The sequence below is a fragment of the Protopterus annectens genome, chromosome 7.part0, assembly GCF_019279795.1.
Source record: "Protopterus annectens isolate FY-2018-M chromosome 7.part0, PAN1.0, whole genome shotgun sequence".
Classification (NCBI taxonomy): domain Eukaryota; kingdom Metazoa; phylum Chordata; order Ceratodontiformes; family Protopteridae; genus Protopterus; species Protopterus annectens.
The window spans coordinates 1,480,567,519-1,480,590,331 of NC_056739.1; the positions used below are offsets into that span (position 1 = coordinate 1,480,567,519).

Sequence of the window (22,813 nt, forward strand, 5' to 3'; positions counted from 1 at the left end):
TGCATTTAAACCAAGTTATTTCGACTTCTGGCATTTAGGCGAGGCATCTTAATGTGATCTGTTTTTGGGACTGATGTGTTAGGTTGGAATGTCCAGCAAATGGGATATGCCTGAAAAGGCATTAAGGTCAGCAAAGGCTTTAGATAGTATGCATAAACCTTCAAGCGAAAGTTACAGGCCACCTTTAGCAAAGCATGTTTGGACTGTTGCACCACATGTCCCATGCTGACACATCCTGCATCCCTTAAAATGAAACCAGCTATTTTAAATAATTAGTAAAGCCAATTATCTTTCTTTGTATCGATGATCATTTAAGGTGAAAGAAGAATTCCACTCAGGACTAGTGTCTTGCCTGTATTTAAAACATGCATGGAAAGTTATGACATGTCTCCCTGTATCCCCCCTCAGGGTTTTAAGTCTGTATTTGCTCCTTCCCACAGGTGCCACTAACAAGTCATAGTTGTATTTGTTAGGAATTAAAGTTCTTAAAGCCTTTGTAACATATGAGATCCTGATTAACTGGGGACTTTTATTGAGGTCTTTAAATAATTATTACATTTCTTTAAGATATCTGTCTATCCAGTATAAAATTGTTGCATGAATTTTGTTATTACCATTTTTGTATTCAAAATTAGCTATTTAAGTTGCTCTAAATGTTGGTATTGTGACTAAATTAATGTTATACCCAGTGCTGCTGGTTATGTTACCAGATGTATGGCTGGTAGGAAAAGCCACACAAAATATTTAAGTGTGTTAGAATTAGATGCATGTCTGACCCCAATTAACTTTATTTTTGAGGCATTTCGCTGAGATATTTTCTTTTCATTATCTTCAGTTTTGGGATTTTTGTTGGCTAGAATGACTAATAAAGATTTGAATATTTAATAAAAAAAAAGAGAGAAAAATCATTGCATTTGATTTTTTTGCTTTTTAGAACTTTAAATGTATGTACTTAAAGGTGTAATGGTCCCTGTGATCACTTGCCTAGCATTTCTCCTATGTTCCCATACTTCATTGATCTGCCTTTTGTGCCCATACCCTTACCATAGTGTCTATATGTACTTTTCTTGTTCCCCTTTTTCATGTTTTTTACCAGTTGTGTTTCTTAAATGAATTCATTGATTCTTCTTATATTACAGACAGAAATGGAAGATTTAGTTGTTTGTAGCAATGCAGTATAGTAATTTGTTTTGTAAAGATAAAGAACATTTATTAATTATATAGATAAATTACTTGTTTCATTCTTGCTTATTGTATCTTGTGAACGTATTTGTTTCTGACACAGGTCATGACGGAAAATGTCTCTACGAAATTAGTTTGTTGACTCTTCTTTTTTTTTAACCAGGTAAACTTAGGACAAATACTTGTTTTTTGGAGTGAAATGAAAGCATACCTCTCAACCTCTCACAGCAAAAATTCTGCACGAAGCAATTGTGAGAGGACAAAAGGAAGATTTTAAATATTGCTCTTAGAAACTTGGAAAGTTACTAGAATAATAGGTTTGCATTAGCATACATTTTGTGATTGATGCAAAGTCTGAAACTCAAATGTCTGTCATTATTTAGTGACTTTAAACCAAAATGATTTACCAGAAAAAACACAAATTTTATGAGGATCAGATCGAAAAAAGGCAAAAATCTGGACATTCTGCAATGTTCTTTAATTTAAAAAAAAAAAAAAAAAGAAAGAAAAAAAATGTTTTTAAGGGCATCCTTCAAGAACAGTCCTATAGCGTCACATCCCTCTCCTGTTCTTCCGGTCCAGTCACAATGCAAGACATCCTCTTCACCCTCATTCACAATTTTAAATACAGTATAGCATTTTGCTGCCAAGTGTGTGTCAGAATTCAAGTGTTCAGTTCACGGAATTTTGCTCCTTCACCTGTTCCAAGTGTGTGTGTGTCCCTTATGTGAATGTCATTTTGTGTGTGTGTGTGTGTGTGTGTGTGTGTGTGTGTGTGTGTGTGTGTGAGAGTACCTATGCCAATGCGATGTATGGGCCAATTATGATGATTACCATAGTGGGATTCTATTTGCATCTGAGTTGCTATGCTTTACTTCTTTCCAAGTTTTTAAGATGATCGGCCCAGTTATGTGAACAGCTAAAGACCAGATGACTAACATCTTAATACATACAGATGTTTCTAAAGTAAAGTAAAACCTTGACGCATGCACGCAACAATGAAACAACCTAAGTGAAATGCATCATTGATACTGTGTGGTTTCTGTAAGTCATTCTTTTCCTTTTTAAAAGTACAGACCATTTTATATTAAGCTACTTTGTAAGATTTCAGGGGTCTATATTAGAACGTCGAAAGTTCATTATTTCAAACGTTCTAACATCGAACCCTATTTAGAGAATGCTGAAAATAGCGAAACGACAGATAACCAAAGTTTTTCCTAGGGAAAGAATTTGGTTGTCCATTTCTGTCGTTTCGCTATTATCAGCGCTGTGGTGGAAAGTTACGGGTCAGGTTCAGGTAAGTGTGCAATTGAGCGTGGGTAGGTGAGTTAGGGTTAGAGCACAAGGGAGGTATGTGTGCAATTGTGTGGATGTGAGGGTTAGGGCGGGTTAGGTGAGTTAGGCTTAGGGAGCGAGTGAGGTGAATGTGCGATAGTGATGGACCTTAAGGTTAGGGTTTGGGTTAAGGGAAGTGGATAGTTAGTGGTGTTTGTACAGTTTAGTGTAGGGTTAGCTGCAAGATTTTGGATGTATGTGTGTGGATTGCTGTTTGTTTGGTGTGCTTGTGTTGTGTGTATGTGTTTTGGAACAGCAAATTTTTTCCCTAGGAAATAATTCGCTGTTCTGAATGTTCGATGTCAGCATTCGCTGAATAGGGATCGATGTTAGAACATTCGTAATAATGAACTTTCGATGTTCTGATATAGACCCAGATTTCAGTGTAAACAACTTATACAGTATGACTTTATATGGCAAATTAATGCCTGTTATAGATATATGCTTAGATTGTATTAATGCCAGACAGCTAAAAAAATACTGATAGACAACAAGTTTAATTTTTGGTCTTTAGTGACAGTGGTTGTTTGATTTATCATCAGAAACATGAAGTCATTAGCATGTCTGCCTCCCCTAGCACAAAAGTAATTATTGTGTTGCATGTACTCATGTGTTAACTTTTAAATACAAACATGATTAATGTTTTGGGTTTTTAAAGTTTTTTACTGCAAAAATATTTGTGCTGCAAAGTTAAGAAATATAGTTGTGTCAAGTGGATTTTACAAGGAGCTGGGAACTTTAGCCTCAGGGGAAGAGAATTTTAGTACTGCTTATACCAAGTCTGTTTGCATTGTTAGTAGCACAACAGGTAGTGTATGTGCTTTTGATGTAGAAGGTTGTGGGTTCTACTCCCACAGTATGTAGATGGATCACTGATACTGTACTTTGTTACACTTTAAAGGGGGTAGATACTGCAGTCCTGAGAATGTCCTCCTCTGGAGGAGATACCTAATAACTATGAACCTGTTATCAGTTTGCCATCAATTCCCTACTGGAATTTTACTAGCTTATCATTTTTAATGTAACATAGGCAATTTATTCTTCAAGGGCAACATGCACTTTATTTGTAGATGAAACAATGAAATATAAAGTTGTTTACTAGCAGCAACCTCTTCATTAGTTACAGATCTCTTTAACGTGGAACTATTTAGATGACTTTTATGTCTGCAGAGATTGTGCATGTTTACTGATATTGGTGGATTGTAATGACAGAAGTTTGAGTAGACTTATGGATTGGGCAGTTTTGTCATTATTGGTTCAAACATTTTGTTTCATTGCTTCCTGGAAAAATGTTCAAAACAATAAATTTAAAACACGCCCTAACAAGTGTGCTGTATTATACAAGGAATATACTTTAATACAATCAGGAAGAGGAATCAAAGAACACATGTATGTTTGCATGCCCCTAAATATGTGTGCAAGGGGGTCTATGATTTGAAAACAGCCCAAAGGTAAACTGTATCTGTCACTGGCCAGATGCATTTTCTTTGTGGGTTTCAAAGCTGTTTAAATGAATGTCAGTTTTAAGGGTAGAGAAGTTTTAATGCTAAGTCTGTTTTCATTGTGAAACTGGATTGCTTTGTTTAGAATATGTCTATCAGTGTTTATGCCATAAAATTTAAAATAAGTTTTAAATTAAATCCAAATAATTATTGTAGAAGTAAAGCATAAAGCAGTATGAACATTAGTGTTTATGGCAAATGGGAAGAAATAGCCAAGTAATGGGACAATGAAATGGCTGCAAGGGGGAGGGCTGTGTATGGGAGGGCCCATTTGACCATGATTTTGTGAGGGGGGAGGTTTGGCAAACTCAAAGGCAGCCCTGGGTGGCACAAGTTCTAGCTGTCCCACTGTTTGGGATTGACAGTTGCTTGCTTTTTGTTAATATTGTCACATACTTACTTTTCTGAATATATATGCATTTGACTTTTGGACTGGCTGTGGAAGATTCCTAAATGCTTTTGCTCTCTTTATTCCCCTAAAGGTGCAGCAAGCTCTCACACAGTTCTCTATCAAAGAATATGTGACTAATAAGGATCCAAAATTAAACAAATCATGCCATGGTAGCTAGGAGCAGTAATAAAAATAGTTTACCAAATTAAAGCCATGCTAGTATACCTTCATGGAATGGTAAATGGATATAATAAAACCATTAACTACTATGTAGTAAAGTGAGACAACCGTTGAGAAGGTCAAATGGCAATTAATCGAAACCAATGAAATACATTTACAGGCAGAATAATTCATGAGTTTGTTAATGAATTATAGAAGCAATCAAATTAAAGCCATTATAACAAATATTTCAAGTTAAGCTCATTACTGGGTCCATTAGAATGCAAAGTATTGTCAATACATTTAAACAGAGTATTTTTAATAAAATAAGTGAAACATTCAAGTATACTTTAAAGTTAGAACTGTGAAATGCAAAGAACTTTACTAAGTCAAGATTATTATTGTATACTAAATTGAAATGAGTTGCTACTGAGTTTATGTGATGTCAAATGTCTAAACTGTGTTCCTGCACCCAAATGTGTACCTCTCAAGTTGTTAGTCAGATATAGTACAAATTACAGTAGCAACATAAGCCATAAAAATACTCTGGGTGTAACAATCCGAAAATTGAAATGACTTGAATGATTAGCCATTGATATGTTCACAAGCAAAATGCCTGTATTTACAAACTAGATTTCACAGTCATAAATATTCCTAATATGTGTCACAGCCACACGCTCTGTCACTCTCTTCTAATTATATCAGTGGTCATTCCCCAGTTCTGACTTTTTATCATTTAAAAAATACCATACTCCCTTTTCTGAACTCAGGGCATTGTTTTCTATTTGTTAATCATGTTCTGTTAGTTTCTGCTCTGAAGGTTATAGAATGGACCCACTATTACAGACTTGACAACACTGAAGAAGCCTCCGACTTGTTGATGAAACTATTACTTCCTCATCAAAACTTTTTCAGCCACTTACTGGGGAAGATCACGAAACAAGGAGAAACTGGGATTTTGGATGCAGATCCTTAAGGAGAATAACAATAACCATACAGAATATTATATTCATGGAGTAGAAGAAAGTATTCTAAGAACTAAGCCAACACAGGAGTGGAGAAGGTAGATTCTGCAAATAGGGATGACTGAAATTAGGGATACAGACAACAGGCAATATGGGACCAGAACTTACTGGAGAAAACTGGCAAAAGAACCAAGGTACTGGGAGAAAATAATTAGGAGAAGGGTTATAGAGTAGAAAGCCAAGAGTTTATTTGGATTGCAGACTAGACATTGCCACCTGTATCAAGGATTGATATCAGAGAATAGGCATAGAGAAAGAAATGGAGGATCCTAAGTGAAAGACCAGCACTGGTAGAGTTTAGTAGAATCTAGAAAAGAAGCTGCTGTTAAAAAAAGGACTAATTAGTAGAGCATATAGGGGAGCCTTGAGCAGCCTACCTGTCCCTGAAGGAGTGACCTCAGCACAAGAACTGTAGTAATTGATTGTTTTGGACCATTTCTAGCTCTTTTGAAGTAACCTGTTTAAAATCTGCCTCTGGGCATTTTTTTCTGGCTATACTACTCAGACAAGCTCCTCGTGGTCCTGCAGAGTGGTCCTAGCTACAGAGAACTCAGAAAAGTGACTACTTTCTTGATTTAAGTATCTTTGCTGTTTTTTATTTGAAATACCTTCTCTAGCTTACCTTAAACAAGCTTAAACTGTTTTTTTAGCTGTTTGTTGCATTATATAATATCTACACTTAAAGTTACATTTAGTCGAAAATTGGTTGAAAGTTTGTTTAATTTAACTGTTGAGGCTGCCCACTAAAGTGTGCTAGCCTGTGTAACTGATTTATTACTGTTTCTGCATTTTCTGTGTGTTTTCTATCTAAAAACAAAAAAACAAAAAAATAATCCTTGTTTTCCCGCCTCTCCTCGACTAGTTTAGACCAGTTTACAGGCTTTGTTGTATTCTGGGCTGTGGTGTAGTTCCTGTGTTGTCCATTACCTTACTTGGATAGAAGGAAGTTTCTTTGCTCACCAGTGGGAGTGGGGAGCCTTGAGCAGCCTACCTGTATCTGAAGGAGTGACCTCAGCACAAGAGCTGTAGTAATTGGTTGTTTTGGACCATTTCTAGCTCTTTTGAAGTTCCCTGTTTAAAATCTGCATTTGTGCAATTGTGCGCATAGCGTAGTGCTGGTTAAACATGGTTAAACTTCTTCTGGCTCTGCCAAGTCTGCTCTTCAAATTTTCCCTTAAGGAAGCTCTACTCTTAGTATAATCAGACTACTCGCTATATTATAAGCCCAGCACTTGTTCTCAAAACCTCTCTTCTAAGTAAGCACTCTCATACTAAGTAAGCACTACATCCACCTACCACCCCTGTGAATATCCACTTCCCTTAAAGGTACAGCACTCCCTTATATTATTCTAGCATGTTGAGTGGTAGATTACTGGCATCGTCTCGAGTTCAGCTGGTTAATCTGGGAATCTTGAGACAATGCTACAATTATCTCATGTACACAGACAACCCTCTCCTCCTCCCAACAAACACAAATACATGTGAGAGATGCAACTATATAGCCAAACTGGAGGCTGAACTCTCTCAACTTAGGGCTGGCATAACCAGACAGGAGGAGATGGTAACCACACACACAACAAACCCAGTCCCACATAGACCTACCGCAACTGCAAGCCAAACACATAAAAACACAAAGACATACTCGGAGGCTCTAATAAAAAACTTACCAAAACAACAGAGGCTCCCAAAGCAGACATCCAAAAATCCACCACCTCAAAACAAAACACATGCAACACATACTTCAATAAATCAGTGCGTCAAACAATCACAGCCCTTAAGGCCAAACACCATGCCTGATACACTAGTAATAGGTGACTCTATAGTCAGACACACTGATGTCCTGCTTACCAGGCTCTAGGATCCCCCACATAACACAAGCACTCAGGTCACTCCAAAGCAAGTACAAATATGACTCCGTCATTGTCCATGCTGGCGTGAATGACCTGAGATGTACCTCCCTGAACTACATGAAAAGAGACATAGAGGAGCTCTCTGATTATGTAGCCCAGGCTGGTATGACCCTGACCCTGAGCAGCATCTTGCCCTCACCAAGAATGATGCCACAATACAAAGACAAGATGATCAGCTTTAATAATTGGCTCAAGTACTGGTGTCATTCTAAGGGGATCCAATGTCTGTCTGCTTGGGATGACATGTTGGGCAAGCCACGCTGCTTCGCAAGGGACGGCTTGCACCTGTCACCACTGGGCTTCCGGATATTGGCTAAGGCTCTTGCCACCCCCATAGTGCCTTTTTTAGGCAAGGCTCAAAAGACAAACCCACCTCCTTAGAAAACAAAAATGGAAAAAAAAACTAATGGTAATGCTGCTCAACGCCAGAAGTCTAAATCTCAAGATGCAGGCACTCGAGGCACTCCTCAGTATGGAGAACATCGACATCTGTGCAGTAACTGAAACCTGGTTCAAGGCTCCTGAGAGCACCCCAGCGCTACCAGGCTATACCTCGTATCATGCTTTTTGGTCCCAAAACCCGGGCCGAACCACAAAGGAAGGGGGAGTGTCCATATTCATCAAGGACACCCACACCTCCATGTTAGTAGCAACACATGAAGCATCGGAGACCATACGGGTGCAACTAACCATAGGCAAAACTGCAATACAACTGTTAGCATGTTACAGACCACCCTCCCAACCTCAGGAACCCCACTCAGCCTTCCTGAAGACATTGGAGGATATGAATGTATCACAAAATACCATCATACTGGGAGACTTCAACTACCCTAACATAGATTGGGTACATTATTCTAGCCCTAACACCCTAGCCCAAAGGTTCCTGGAATTCATAAATTCAAATGCACTGGAACAACTAGTCACCTCTCCCACTAGGGGAGATAATATACTAGACCTGATCATCACAAACATGGGGACAAAATGCTCCACACCAGACGTATACCCCTCACTAGTGAGATCTGACCACAAACTAATCACCCTGGATATACATATCCCACCTTCACCCCCAGCACAAAAGACCACAGTGAAAAACTTCTCAAAAGCCGACTTCACTCTTCTTAAGACTGAGATGGTATCCTTTAAGCCCACTGGGCCAGTGGAAACAACATCCCACAATGCTGAATCCTTCACAAATGCTTTCTATGGACATCTCCAAGAATGCATGGATCATGCAATCCCAAATAAATCCAAGACCCTCTCCACCAAAGGCAAGCGTCCTGTCTGGTGGACCTCAGCCATTAACAAATTGTATAACAAAAGAAGGAAGCTACTGCACGACGGAGCAAAATCCCATAAAGGGAAGACATCTCTGATCAACACTAGCAGAAAACTACGTTCTCTCATAAAAACATCCAAGGCCAACTTTGAGAGAAAAATCGCTAAGGACACTAAAGATAACCACAAAGCCTTCTTCAGCTATGTTAGAAACCTGGGTGGAAACCCTCAGATATGCTCAGAGTTAGTTCACAACGACAAAAAATACACTGAACCCACAGACATTGCCAACATTCTGGCAGACAGGTTCAGTGCAAATTTCTCCCCTCCCTCACCCCCAAAAGAAAAAATACTTATCCCAGCTGAATGTAATCTTCCTGTCATCTCAGATGTCCAGGTGAGAGCCGCCCTCAGCAAAGCTAAAAACACAGCATCAATGGGACCTGACGGTATCCTGGGTTGCGTGCTACATGAACTCCAAGAGGAGCTAAACCCGCACATAAAAATGCTATTTAACCTTAGCCTTACTACAGAATATGCATCTAAACACTGGCGTACAGCAACAGTTGTCCCACTCCACAAAGGGGATACATCTACAGACCCTGGGAACTACCGCCCCATAAGCTTAACCAGCCTGGTCTGCAAAGCTATGGAAAGAATCATTATGGAACTCATAAACAAAGACATTGGGGACCTACAGACACTTGATCCCACCCAGTTCGGCTTTGTAAAGGGCAGATCCTGCCTTTTGAACCTGGTTGACTTTTTCGAAACAGTCACTAGAGCCATTGATGAGGGCAAAGCAGTCCATACAGCCTACCTGGACTTGGCTAAGACCTTCGACACAATACCCCACTCAGGCATCATAGATAAGCTCAACAGCTTAAATATAAACCCTTATGTCAGTAGATGGGTTGCTAACTGGCTAAAGGACAGAACCCATAAAGTCAAAATCGCTGGAGCCATGTCAGACTCGAAGCCAGTCACAAGTGGTGTCCCACAGGGATCTGTCCTGGGACCCCTCTTGTTCGGCATTTATTTCTCAGATGTTAAAGCAAACATGGGAGGGTTGTGGCTGACAAGGTTCGCAGATGACTGCAAACTAGGCACCATAGTTGATACACCAGTTGACACATACATCCTACAAAAAGGCCTCACAGAAATGGACAACTGGTGCCGGAGTCATGGCCTTAAACTAAATGCCAAAAAATGTATAGTCATCCCCTATGGGGAAAAACAAAGTACCCACAAATTATCACATAGACAGTAACCCACTGAGTACGGAAAAAGTAATCAGAGACCTCTAGGGACCCAAGTCGACAGCGACCTCTCATTTGACACCCACGTTGCCAAAGTGGTTAGAAAGACATTCTACCTTGCACACCTTATCATGAAGGGATTCGCATCCAGATCCAAGGATGTCATTGTACCCCTATACTCCTCCCTCATCAGACCCATGATTGAGTACAATGCCCCATTTGGTTAGTACCTCACCCGGCACTTGCAGCAGCTGGAGAGACCACAAAAGTACCTCAACAAGAGGATCAAGGGTCTCCAACATATGTCTTATTCTGCCAGACTAAAGAAACTCCAGCTCTATTCAGTAGCATACTGCCTGCTCAGAGGTGATCTGTGCCTGATGTACAAGGCCATGTCCAATCAGGAACTGATAGACATGCTCCACTTCAAAAAATCCAAATCTATCAGAACCACGAGAGCTAAAGACTTAAACCTCGGCACAAGTATGAATAGGACATGCTGGAGGGATAGATTCATAACCCAGAGGCTTCCCATGCTCTGGAACAGAATCCCAGTTCATGTTAGGCAAAGCCCCTCACTGACTCTCTTCAAGAGAAATCTTGATGAGTGGATGGGAGATCGTAAGTTTACCCCAGGGGTCACCTCTGTGTCGCTACTAGACAGGGGCACAGTAAACTAATTCTATTATATAAGGGGACCTTCACTGTGTCACTACTAGACAGAGGCACAGTATTCTAAATCTATTCTGTACATTTTTGTACCATTTCATGGGGTGGCGAAAGCCACATCTCTATGGCTAGGCTTACAAATGCCCCAGGGCAGATAGCCTAGTACTAAACTATGAAACCATAAGAATCAATCAGATGAAGTTAGAAAGGACTAGGAAGAGAGCTTTAATAAGCAATTCACAAAGAAATAATGGAGGATATATGTATGTCTCCCAACTATGCAGCAAAGTCTAGAAGATTTAGAATTTTCTTGGAAGTGTTCACATAGGTATTTTTATACCCCAAGGAGACTCCAAAGATTTTTTCTTCAGGTAGACAGTAAATGTTGGAGGTGTGATGGGGAAGAAAGAGGTAACTAGGAACATATTTTCTAGGAGTGTAATGAGTTGATAGACTTTAAAAGATTCTCTGCAGACTACTGTGTCAGAGATACTGAATGAACAAATTGGCAAATAAGGAAATTATTTTTTGAGCTCTCATTCAGAATTGGAATTGCATAGGCATCGTAATTATGTTGACTGCCAAAAAAGCAGTTGTAGAAAATGGAAATAAAAGTCTAAACCAACTGTAGTAGAAGTAGTGAATATAGCAACAGAGATAAAACAACTGGGATCTTTAGAAAACGGTAGGAGAAAATTACATGGAGAAAAATTGGAATTGTGGGAACAGTACCTGCAGAGGAGAATTGAGGTTTAAAAGAAGGCATGATTTGATTGAGTTATGTAATATCTGACAATGACTGGACAGATTGAGTGATGTATAATATTTGCAACTAAAATTATGTCAATATGGTTTGTTTTCATTTATATAAATGTATGATTCCCTATGTCGTAAGTGATACTTTAATAAAGATGTTTCTTTTAAAATTTTTTCTCAACCACTAATGTTTCATAGGATTTGAAGTTGCAAACATTTTGTCTAACCTGTGAACTTCAGCAACATTTGTATGCCCCCAACTCCTGATCCAACTGCCACTATCAAATGGCTTGCTCTTTTACCTTTGCCACTTTCCTTCACAATTTATGTACCTCTTTACCAGTTACTTTTAAATATATCTGTACACCCAGCAAGACTCCTATTTCCTTAGTTGGCAGAGCCTGTGAGCTGCCAAATCCTACAACCAGGGAATGAGGAGTTTGTATGGTTAGGTTGCACCATAGGACTGCATGGACTGATTCACAATCCCTGGATAGGGCACTGATGTACTCTGTCAATGTATGTAGCATGCTCATCAGCATATTTTGTACCACATCAATCATTCCACTCTTAATTTTGCAGTTGCTGCCTTCAATATCCTCAGTTGTGGAGAACACGCAGGTAGAAAATAATCCTACGTTCTTCTCCCTTGCATAAAAGAGATGGCTGGCAGCCACATTATCCTATACCCTTGCCCAAAGGTTCTCACAACTCTGGCCAAAAATGCCCTATTATAACTGCGGTGGTAGCAACTTAATTATGTTTTTGGTCATAATTGTGGAGGAAGCAACTGCATTACTTTGGTAGTTTGAGGCTAATAGGCCCCCAGAAGTCATAAAGTTTTACAAATTTTTCCCCTACCATTTGATTCAGTAATGGCCTGACCAAACATCATGAGTAAAGAAATAGACTTGATCATATTTGTTTTTAATAAATTGTGAACAGGGGTTCTTCATGTTGCTAACTGCCAGGCTGCATTATAATAAATAAAATAAAAATGGTCAGAAAATATTTTATTTGAAATACAGTATTATTTCCAGCGTTTTGTTTCATTTAAAAATAGTCAACTTTCCTGCTTCAGGGTCTTAGAAATCTGTGCATGCACAGAATTCCAATTTCTCTTCAAAGGGCTTACTCAGCTGTGCTGTTTGATAAATCACCTCAATGTCAGACCTACTTCAAGGGGAGAATAAGGAGATTCCACATTATTACAGGTATTTCTGACATTCTAAGAGCAGTAGAAATTGAACTTTAGAATAGGCTAGCTGGGTCTGGCTTACTGTCTGAAGCAGAAAGGAGCCATTTCTTATTGGATCAGGTTGCCTTGGTTGACCGGTACCGTAGGCAGCCTGAAAGAAACTGAAAATGAATGTAGAGTTACCAGTGCATGCATGGAGTACATTTTTTTTTTTATTAAATATTTTTTTTCTTTTTCTTTTATATAAGATTTGTTCTGTGATCCTTCCCATTATTTTGCTTGATATTACTGCTGCTAGCCAGCCTGCGGGACAGTGTCATAGTGTATATTATTTTTTATATATATTTAATATTTTGCCTGTGTGTGTGAATACACTACATTTGTTTGACAGTAACAATGTGAAATATATTACATTACTGTAGCTATTATTAATGTATTATGTTCATTCATTTGATCCCAGTCAGACATCTGAGGTATACACAGTAAGGTGTCTGTAATAGGTAGACACATCTGTGAATGTGTGTGTATGTGTAGGGAGTATAACAACGGGTAGACTACTTCTGACACTAATGAACTGAAATACATTACTGTGGCCATTATTTGTGTTGTATTCATTTATTTGGTTGTAAGTCTAAGATGTACACAGTCATACATGTTGCTGTAATTGGTTGTCACACGTGTGCCCATGTGTGTCTGCACATGCATGTGTGGGTAACTGCAGTGGATTGACTGTATCCTTCATTTGATATCAGTCAGAAATCTGATGTTTTCACAGTCATACAAGTTGCTGTAATTGTTGGGCATAGCTGTGTGTGTATCTGCATATGTATGTACCTACATAGGAGTCTATATAGAGAGGGAGGATGTGTTACAGTGGGTTGGCTGTATGTTTCAGACAGTGGTGAGGTGAAATATATTACTGTTGCCTTTATTTATTAATATGAACATCTGGTAATTTTATTTGATCTTCAGTCATCTGAGAGAGGCCCAATCAAAGTAGCTGTAGCTGGTTTCACAGTGATCCTATACGTATATGTGTAAAGGAGGTTGAAATCAATAATAATAGACCATAATTATTTGTATTTTATTGCATTCATCTAATGAACAGTAAGCCAAAATATGAGCCTGTCTAACCAAATTGTTTGCACAAGCTGAGCATTCATTTTTTTTCTGGCATTGCAGGATTGATGTGTATTTGTGTTGGAATACTGAACTGTACTGTGACTACTGTTTGCATGAAACCAAGCTGAAATACATTATTGTGGCCATTACTTTTATCATAGTCAGATATCTTGGGGTATTGGCAGACAAAGTGGATATAATTGATGAATACAGGGAAGACCTGGAGATGAGTGACTGACCTTGTTATTATTTGTTCATGTCAAAACATCATCATTTTGACTTTGCAGGACTAATTTGTATTTGTGTGAAGCAGGTTGCATACTGTACTGTAGGTATTGTTTGCATGAAACAAATACAGTACTGCAGACGCTATTTTTATCACAGTGATTGTAGTCGACAAAGTGGCTTTAATTGCTGGGTAGAAGTTGCCTGTGGATGCAAGTTACTGGCTCCTGGTGTCATTTGCTGTAGTTAAACAGTCGTTATCCGACTTTGTAGAATTAGTGTGCATCTCTGTGAAGCCAGCTGAAATACTTTACAGTGCCCTTTTTAACATAATCAGAAATTTAAGACATCCACATTCAATAAGCTAGCTGTAATTGATGGGTATGGGGGCTGTTTGTGGATGAAAATGACTGTGATTGGGGGCATGTTGCAGTGTATCTGAAACAAGTTGGCCATAATTTCTTTCATATTCCACCACAGTCAGACATTAGAACTGTACAAAGTGTCTGTGGTGGACTTGGCAGGATGTGCGTGATAGCAGCTGATCATTGTCACAGAGGCACAGTTACTAGAGTTGCCATCCCACAGTTCTTGGTTCTTTGGTTGAGTTTTTGGCTGTGATTTTTTCTTTGTGGAGTCTGCATGTCCTCCCTGACTCTATCTGGGTTTTACATTGGTTCTCTTTTCTCCTCCTAAGACCCTCTACTATATGTAGGCATTTAATACAGACTTAGTGGAGTTCCCATCCTCAACCCCTACTCTGGGCCCGCTCAGGATGTGCACAGATGATCTCCATAAATTCTGTTGAGCCAATGACAGTGTGTTTATATCTATAATTTCCTTGCAATCATACCTCAAAAGTGTGCACAGAACGTCAGTACAACTTATCTAGTAACAGTGTACTGTCTAGGAGCAACACATTAGAATATGTTACTGTGATCAATGTGTTTTTTTTTTTTTTCCAGTTTCTTCAGAATCAAAAGATCTGTATACTGGTGGGTATCTTGTTTAGCTAGGATTAACTCATTCCCTCCAATGGAGCTCAGTAAGTTTGCCCTATAAGTTCCATTGGGCGGAACCTAAGCTTTTTGACAGAATCAAATTTTGTCCTCACATTTCAAACAAATGTACATATCTCCAAAAACCACAGAGGTTACTAAAGAAGTGTAAATGACAAACCCTTCAGCACAAGCTATTTTTATAGTGGTATTATTCTTTAGTTTTTAGGTTTTAAAATGGATTTTATGAGTCCAAGTAAACATAACTATTAAGGTTGTAATGTTTTGTAAACTACTTACAATATCTCAGCAAGCACCCTAGTTACACATATACTTTTAGTAGTGTGGTGTTCATACAGCTGAGAGCTTTCATATGTGGCTAAGCAGTTCTGTCTGTACTACTTGGTTATTAACATATTTACAAAAGCATGAACTTTATAACAGTAAAATATTATATGAACAACAATTAATATCTCTTTACCTGCACTAGACAGGAGTCAGATGTAAGCACATTTGTGTTTACTGTTATGTAAGCTTTAAGGTTAAATATTTTAATACTTTGTATGTAGCATGGTTTTGAAATTATTAATGTAAAAATGAGTGAGCAATATTTGACACCTAGAGGTGACACTAGAATGTAACAGCAGAAACACCTACAGGCATCACCCGGCTATAATGAGTTAAACAAGCTATGTAAATGCATCTGATAGCATCTAGCTGAAATGTGTTACCATGGCCATTTGTTCTTTCACTTTCATCCCAGTCTAATACCAGAGGGGTATACAGAGGGTGAATATATTTTTGGAGGGGTACAGAGGCAAGCAGTATTCCTGCATATGATTTATAGCTTTGTAAGCATTTATGAACTCATTTTATTTTGGCAGATTTGGACATTACACTTAACTTATTCCTTCCTTGAAAAAAAAAAGAGTGAATTTCTTTCCTTACTCATGATTTTTATTTAGGCCATCATTGGATCAAAAAGTTGGGGAAACGCTCTGAAATGCACCACAGAACATCTAGAACCCTTTGACTGTTGGGAGCCCAGCAACTCACAAATTCCAGCTTAATTCAGTTACTTCCTCCACAGTTATTATATAGCAGCCTTGGCCAGTTAGGTAAAATTGAAAAGATACTGTATATTAATAGCTGAAGAGTAAGATACAGTGTGAAAAAACAAGAAATAAGTAATATGTCTGAATGATATGCGGACAGGATTTGGGGAAACATGGAAGAAGCACTGGGAATGCAGGGTGGCAGTGTGCAACAGTGAGTGAGGGTGCCATGAAGTCCTTTCTTTGGGGCTCTATCTCACTTAAGGTATGTCCTGTTACAGACCATAGTAATGTAATGCACCTGTTGATTTTGTGAATGAGGAATCAAAAGCAGAACCTCTAGCTATTAGCTTCATAAACACAGAAAATACACAGAAATTCAAGGCCAAATTTGATGAATGTGAAGAAGAAATAAAAATGGCAAAAAAGGTGCACATATTAATGCTGGGAAAACTGCTGAGAAATTTGTAACCCTTTAAGTGAAAGAGAACAAAGAGGAGAAAGAAGAGAATAAGAAAACATCAGTTTCTAAAAAGAAAGAACCTAATGAGAAAATAATATAAATAATATATTTTTAAGTAAAGTGGCTATAATTTGTAGATACTGTGACAGTCTGTCAATAAAAGTGGCTGATCCCAACTGTTCTTTCTACAGAGGTAAATGGTCAAGCCCCACCAATTTAGTTGCTTCCTACTGCACTCCTTGCTTTGAAGCCACCACCCACCACTGGCTATTAAGCACAATGAACTTTTTCTACTGTTGGTCATTGCTATAGCAAAGCAGTGAGTAAATGAGTAGTATAGATTTTAAAACATATCACATATGAGAACAGTAGCAATGTTAGTAACTAAAACCATCAAGTCATTCTAACATAAAAAGGTAACCTGTGGCTCACCAAACCCAAACTACAGCTAATGGCTTAAAAATGATCATCTTGATTAGAGAAGTGGGCAGAGTGTCATTAATCATCATCATCAGATTAATCCTGTACAATTGTTCATTGTTATAGCAAATATGAAGAAGACATCTGAAGAACATGAAACTTCTACAGAAAATGTAGAGTATTTTAACCATGACCCACATTTTGAATCTATCATTTATTTGCCAGAACAAGAGATTAAAACTCTAGAAGACAAACTTTTCAAGATGGGTGCAGAGTTACTCAGATTTGCATCAGAATACAATCCACCAAAATGGAAAGAAGAAGAGAATGGCAATGTTAAACTGCTAAAGCATAAAGAGAAGTGAACAGTTCAGATGTTGATGCAAACTAATGCCAAATGCGACAGAGACAGAGCATGGTCATGGAATCCACCTGTTGATTTTGTAGATGAGGAACCAAAACCAAAACTTCTAGCTATTAGCTTCCTAAATGCAGCAACTGCACCAACATCCAAGGCCAAATTTGATGATTGTGAGGAACAAGACAAGGCAAGGAAAAAGGTACATATATTAATGCTGAAAGAATCACTGAGAAATCAGAAGCCATTTCAGTGAAAGAGAACAAGAAGGAGAAAAAAGAAAATAACATTCTAAGGATAACAAATCTAATGAGAAAAGGGAGTAAAAAATACCTTTTGGACATGAGTTCTGTTGTGTATACATTTTATTACAATGGACTTTAAAAAACTGGATTTGGATATCAGGTATGTTTTTCTAAGCATTTTGCACTGAGAGATCTACAGAGAAAATCTGCTTTGTGGTCCAGAACATGTACTGTGTTGTAAAGACAATAATGTATAAATTGTCTGTATGAACAGAGCCGTTATTTCCATGCAGGATAAGGAAATAAAAGAAATGAATGTACAGAGCAGCAGAAGTGCAGAGGGATAATGCCATGTAAATTGTATTGTGAATAAGGCTTGTAAAAGCATTTGATATATATATATATATATATATATATATATATATATATATATATATATATATATATATATATATATATATATATAAAACTTCTAGAGAGACAGAGGCACATGTACAACAGGCCCAGTCCTGAAGCCTTTGGGAATCAGCTTATGAACAGTAGTGGTTAAATCAGTTTCAGTATATTCACAAGCGAGTCAAGATTGCTCATTAAAAGCTTTTTTGGGACAGGGCATTCAAGTACTTGAAAAGAGTGGTTAAGCTTGAAAGAACAGATGGGACCCAATAGTTCTGGTCTTGGATTTGTTGGATTTTTGTTTTCTGAGCATCATTGTCCAATGGTTTTACTGGGCAGAGATTAAAGATTAAAAGTTCAGAAAAAGGCAAAAAAAAAAAAGATTAGCTCGTACAGCTCCTGAGGAAAAATCTCAACAGTCACACCCAATTCACTCACTGCTTTGCACATGTACCTTTTTAAAAACACCTTTACTTCTTGTTTTAATGTGCTTGCTACTCATTGACACAGATTAAATTGCACCTGGCTATTGTTTTCATGATTTTTATAGGTGAAAGAAAGATGACATTTTGGAAATACAAAAGAAATGCCAACTTGGTATCAAAGCTGCAAGGTAATTTATTAAGTTGTATCTGAACAGATGAACCATGTAGGGGTGTCCTCTTTCCCCTTTGTTATTTGCATTGTATTTAGAGACACTAGCAAAGAAAATAAGGGACACAGAAATTCAGGGATATAATTGGTATGATAGTCAAGAAAAGTTGGCTTTATTTGCAGACAATATTTTGTTCCTGATAAAACCAGAAAAGGACTTCTCAGTATCATGGAACATTCTGAGACAGAGTCAGTTTTTTCGGGATATAAAATTAATGAACACAAAACAAAAGCTACAGTTGTAAACTGTGTACTCACACATGAATTGGTTCAGCAATACCCATATTTATGGGCACACAATAAAATGACAAAGTGTTTGAGTAGGTGTTTAAAAGATTCTGTTATGCAGCCAGGGATATGTGAGAAGAGACTAAACAAAGATAATACAAAAACTGAGAAACTGAAAGCTCTTATTATGGGTAGCAAAATACAAGCAGGGAAAATGTTTTTAGCCCCCTTAATGTTATATAAAGGTCAGGCATATTTTATCAGAGAAGTTGCAGAGAGCAATTAATAGAGTTGAAGGATTTTTATCAAGGAGGAAAGAGGGCAACAGTCAAGTGGGATAAGTTGATCCTTATAATAGAACAAGGTTGTTTAGGATTACCTGATTTGAAGGGATATTATAAAGCCACACAGTTAATGCTCCTATAGACAACACATGCAGAAAGCTATAATTCACAGTGGAAATGGGTGATGATGATGAAGCAGGGGGTTGGATTCATGAAATAAAGAGAGAATTGGGATTTTGGATACAGATCCTTAAAAAGAATAACAATGCCCATACACAATATTATATTCATAAAGTAAGAGAAAGTATTCTAAGAACTATGCCAATGAGAGAATGGAGAAAATAGATTCTGCTTATAGGGATGACTGTAATTAGCATCACATAGAATAGGCAAAAGGGGACTGGAATTTACTAGAGAAAGCTGGCTAAAGCAACCAAGGTGTGTGTGTCTTTTTTTTTTTCGGTTAACAGCCAACACAGGAAACTCCGAATGCTAATGAGGCAGCAGAGAGTTTTACATGCTGGCTTGGGCAAAACGCACAACTTCAACGGCGAAAGGCCATTCACGCGCCATGTCGTCACACAGTAGACGCTTTAACTGAGAATCGAACGGACAACGTCTAACTGTGAGGCGACAACGCTACCGCAGCACCACCACCGCAGCTAAAGCAACCAAGGTACTGGGAGCAAATAACTAGAGGAAAGGTGATAGAATGGGAAGATGTCAGTAAGACATTTGGACTGCACACTAGAGACTGCCTTGTCTATCAGGGACTGATATCAGAGTATAGAGAAAGATAATGGGATAGAGAGATCCTAAGTGAAAGACTGGTTCTGGTAGAGTTTTTAGTTCACTCTTGAATAGAAGCTGCTGTTAAAAATGGATTATTAGTAGACCATATACAATATTGCACAATAACTATTGGAATCAATCAGAGGAGGTTAGAAAAGATTGGGAAGAGAAATGTGATAATCAGTTCACAAGGAAACAGTAGTAGGATGTATGTATGGCTCATAATATGGATCAAAGTCTAGAAAATTTAGGATTTTTGCTTGGAAGTATTTGCATATACATTTTTATACCCCAAGCAGACTCCAAATATTTTTCTTTACGTAGACGGCAAATGTTGGAAGTGTGATGGGGGAGACAGAAGTGACCGGGAACATTTGTTTTGGAAGTGTAATGAATTGGCAGACTTTAAAAATACCCTATAGAGTACTCTTTCAGAAATATAAAAAAATAGTATTAAACCGGTTTTGAAATATAAAAGAGAATTTCTATAATATATTCCCATATATATATATATATATATATATATATATATATATATATATATATATATATATATATATATTTTACCGGGCATTATGTTTGTTTTTGTACTGCTATGTTTTGATTGGATAATTGATGAATTGATTTATTAGGGTATGCTGGCTATTAGTCTAAATGGATTAATTGCAGAACTTGTACTTTGTTTTAGCATTGACAAAGAGTTGTTATAACTTGAAATCCCTGCTGTTTTATTCACGTCTGCATTTTTATTAAAGATTTGGCAAGTGACAGTCGCGTCCCTGTCTGCTTTTTTATATTATATCCTTAACCCTTCAAAAAGGCAAATTAAAACTTTCCTTTGGAAACTGTCATAGATCTCAATTGAAAATAAGAACTACCTTAAGACTGCTCCAACATGCAGTACTTTAACTGCATGTAATAACTGAGTGATCTAAGAAATTTATTTATTTTTTTTATTAAACAAGAAACAGCTTTATTAAACTGCTACTTATGACAGAGGTAATCATACCGTTATATAAATGAAAACAAACCATATTGACAACCAGAGGATTTTTCATCAGGTAGACAGCAAATGTTAGCGGTGTGATGGGGAAGAAAGAGGTAATTGGGAACATATTTTCTAGGAGTGTGGCGAGTTGGTGGACTTTCAGGATTCCCTGCTGGATGCACTGTCAGAGATGGGTGTGATGAGGGAGATTTTTCTGAGCTATGATACAGAATCTGAATTGCCTAGACATGGTAAGGCCTTACTGTGTCTATTAAGGTATCCACCAAAAAAAAATTACTAGAAAATGGAAATCAAAATCTAAACCAACTATACTGAAAGTAATGAATATAGTAATGGAGATAAAACAACTGGAATTCAGATCTTTAGAAAAGGGTAAGAACAAACTGCATAGGAAAAATGGGAATTGTAGGAACAATACATAGGAGGAATGAGGTTTGAAAGAAGGCAGGATTTAAGAGCTATGCACTGTTTGACTGAAAATGATTGGGTAGATTATGTATAATGTTTGAAATTGTGAGTATGTCAGTATGGTTTGTGATGTAAAATGCTTGCAACTAAGATTGTCTCCGTGTGAATTGTTTTCATTTATATAAATGTATGATTGCCTGTGTCATAAGTGATAGTTTAATAAAGATGTTTCTTGTTTAAAAAAGATAGGAATTGAATAATTTATGTAAAGTTGCTTAGGTTATATGATATATAGCAATATATGTGAAGTTTAATGTTTGTAAACGTGAACTTGTTAATACAGTCTGATTACTTTTATATAAATATAAATTTGCCTATGTGACAGGCCCTCTTTACCTGGACAATTAATCAAGGAGCTTCAGTCCTCGCCACCAACACTAGTGAGAGACCATCACTAACACAGGGATGGATTTACACAGTATTTTCAACTGCAGCTCTCTACGTCAAGCACGGTTTCCCCCAAGAGCACACAGCGAACACTCCCCCAGATCTCTGGACTGGACTCTCTCTCCAGATCCCAAACAAGACTCACTTTGGAGCACCGTGTCCCATTTCTGGGTACCTGGCACACCCACACCTTGGTAATTAATTGTCTCATATACACACACACTCGTGGGAAAGGCTGACACAGATTTACTAGATTTTTGCCCTTATGCCCAGACAATAAGGTAACAATGCTGCCTCCAGCCAATTGCTATCAGGCTGTTACAAGGGTATCCAATTATACTGAGTAAAATCAATGCTAATATAAATGGTAGAGTGTAATCCAAGCAACACCGCTTTTCGGAGTGGCCAAGGCTTCATTAAAAAAAGCACAAGTACTCTCAAGATGTTAAAGTTAATCTCTAAAAGATCAGTTCCCAATGAAAGGTATAAAAATGTTTAATAAAATATAAAACATGAGAATATTAAATAGCTAAGTGCAGTAAACATCAGAGTTTGTCACAGGAGAAAGAAAAATAACACAGTTGGACAGATTCAGGCAGATACAGAAAAACACTACTTAGCTAATCTCACTGTAATTCCTGACTGTCTAAAGAAGGACTGTTCCCTATCTAACTTCATTCAACAAGGCAGGATTGAATGCTGAGATGCTTACTTCCACAAGGCAAGGTGATAAGCTTCCCACTAACACTGATTACAACTTAGCTCAGTTGATCAACGCAACTGAACAACTAACTGACTCTGATAACTATCATAGATTTTTGTGTCAGATTCCAAAGAAAACAAAACAAGCTGATCTGTGAGTTCCATCCCTCAGTTCTGGTTATAGAATGACATCACATTTGATCACATGACTCCAGTAGAGAACAGACTCAGAGCTTTTCTAATATCTGTTGCAGTGATTGAAAATTATTTGCTTAAACATAAACATTTAATCATTTCCAATAACATTGTTGATACATTTTTAACATAAGCATTTGTACAAGACAGT

The 22,813-nt window shown here is 37.7% G+C and overlaps 1 pseudogene; it reads left to right on the forward strand.

The window, feature by feature from the left end:
- The window catches only part of LOC122806173, a 39,632-nt pseudogene extending 22,004 nt beyond the window's left edge, over positions 1-17,628 (forward strand).
- Positions 17,629-22,813: the final 5,185 nt, after the last annotated feature.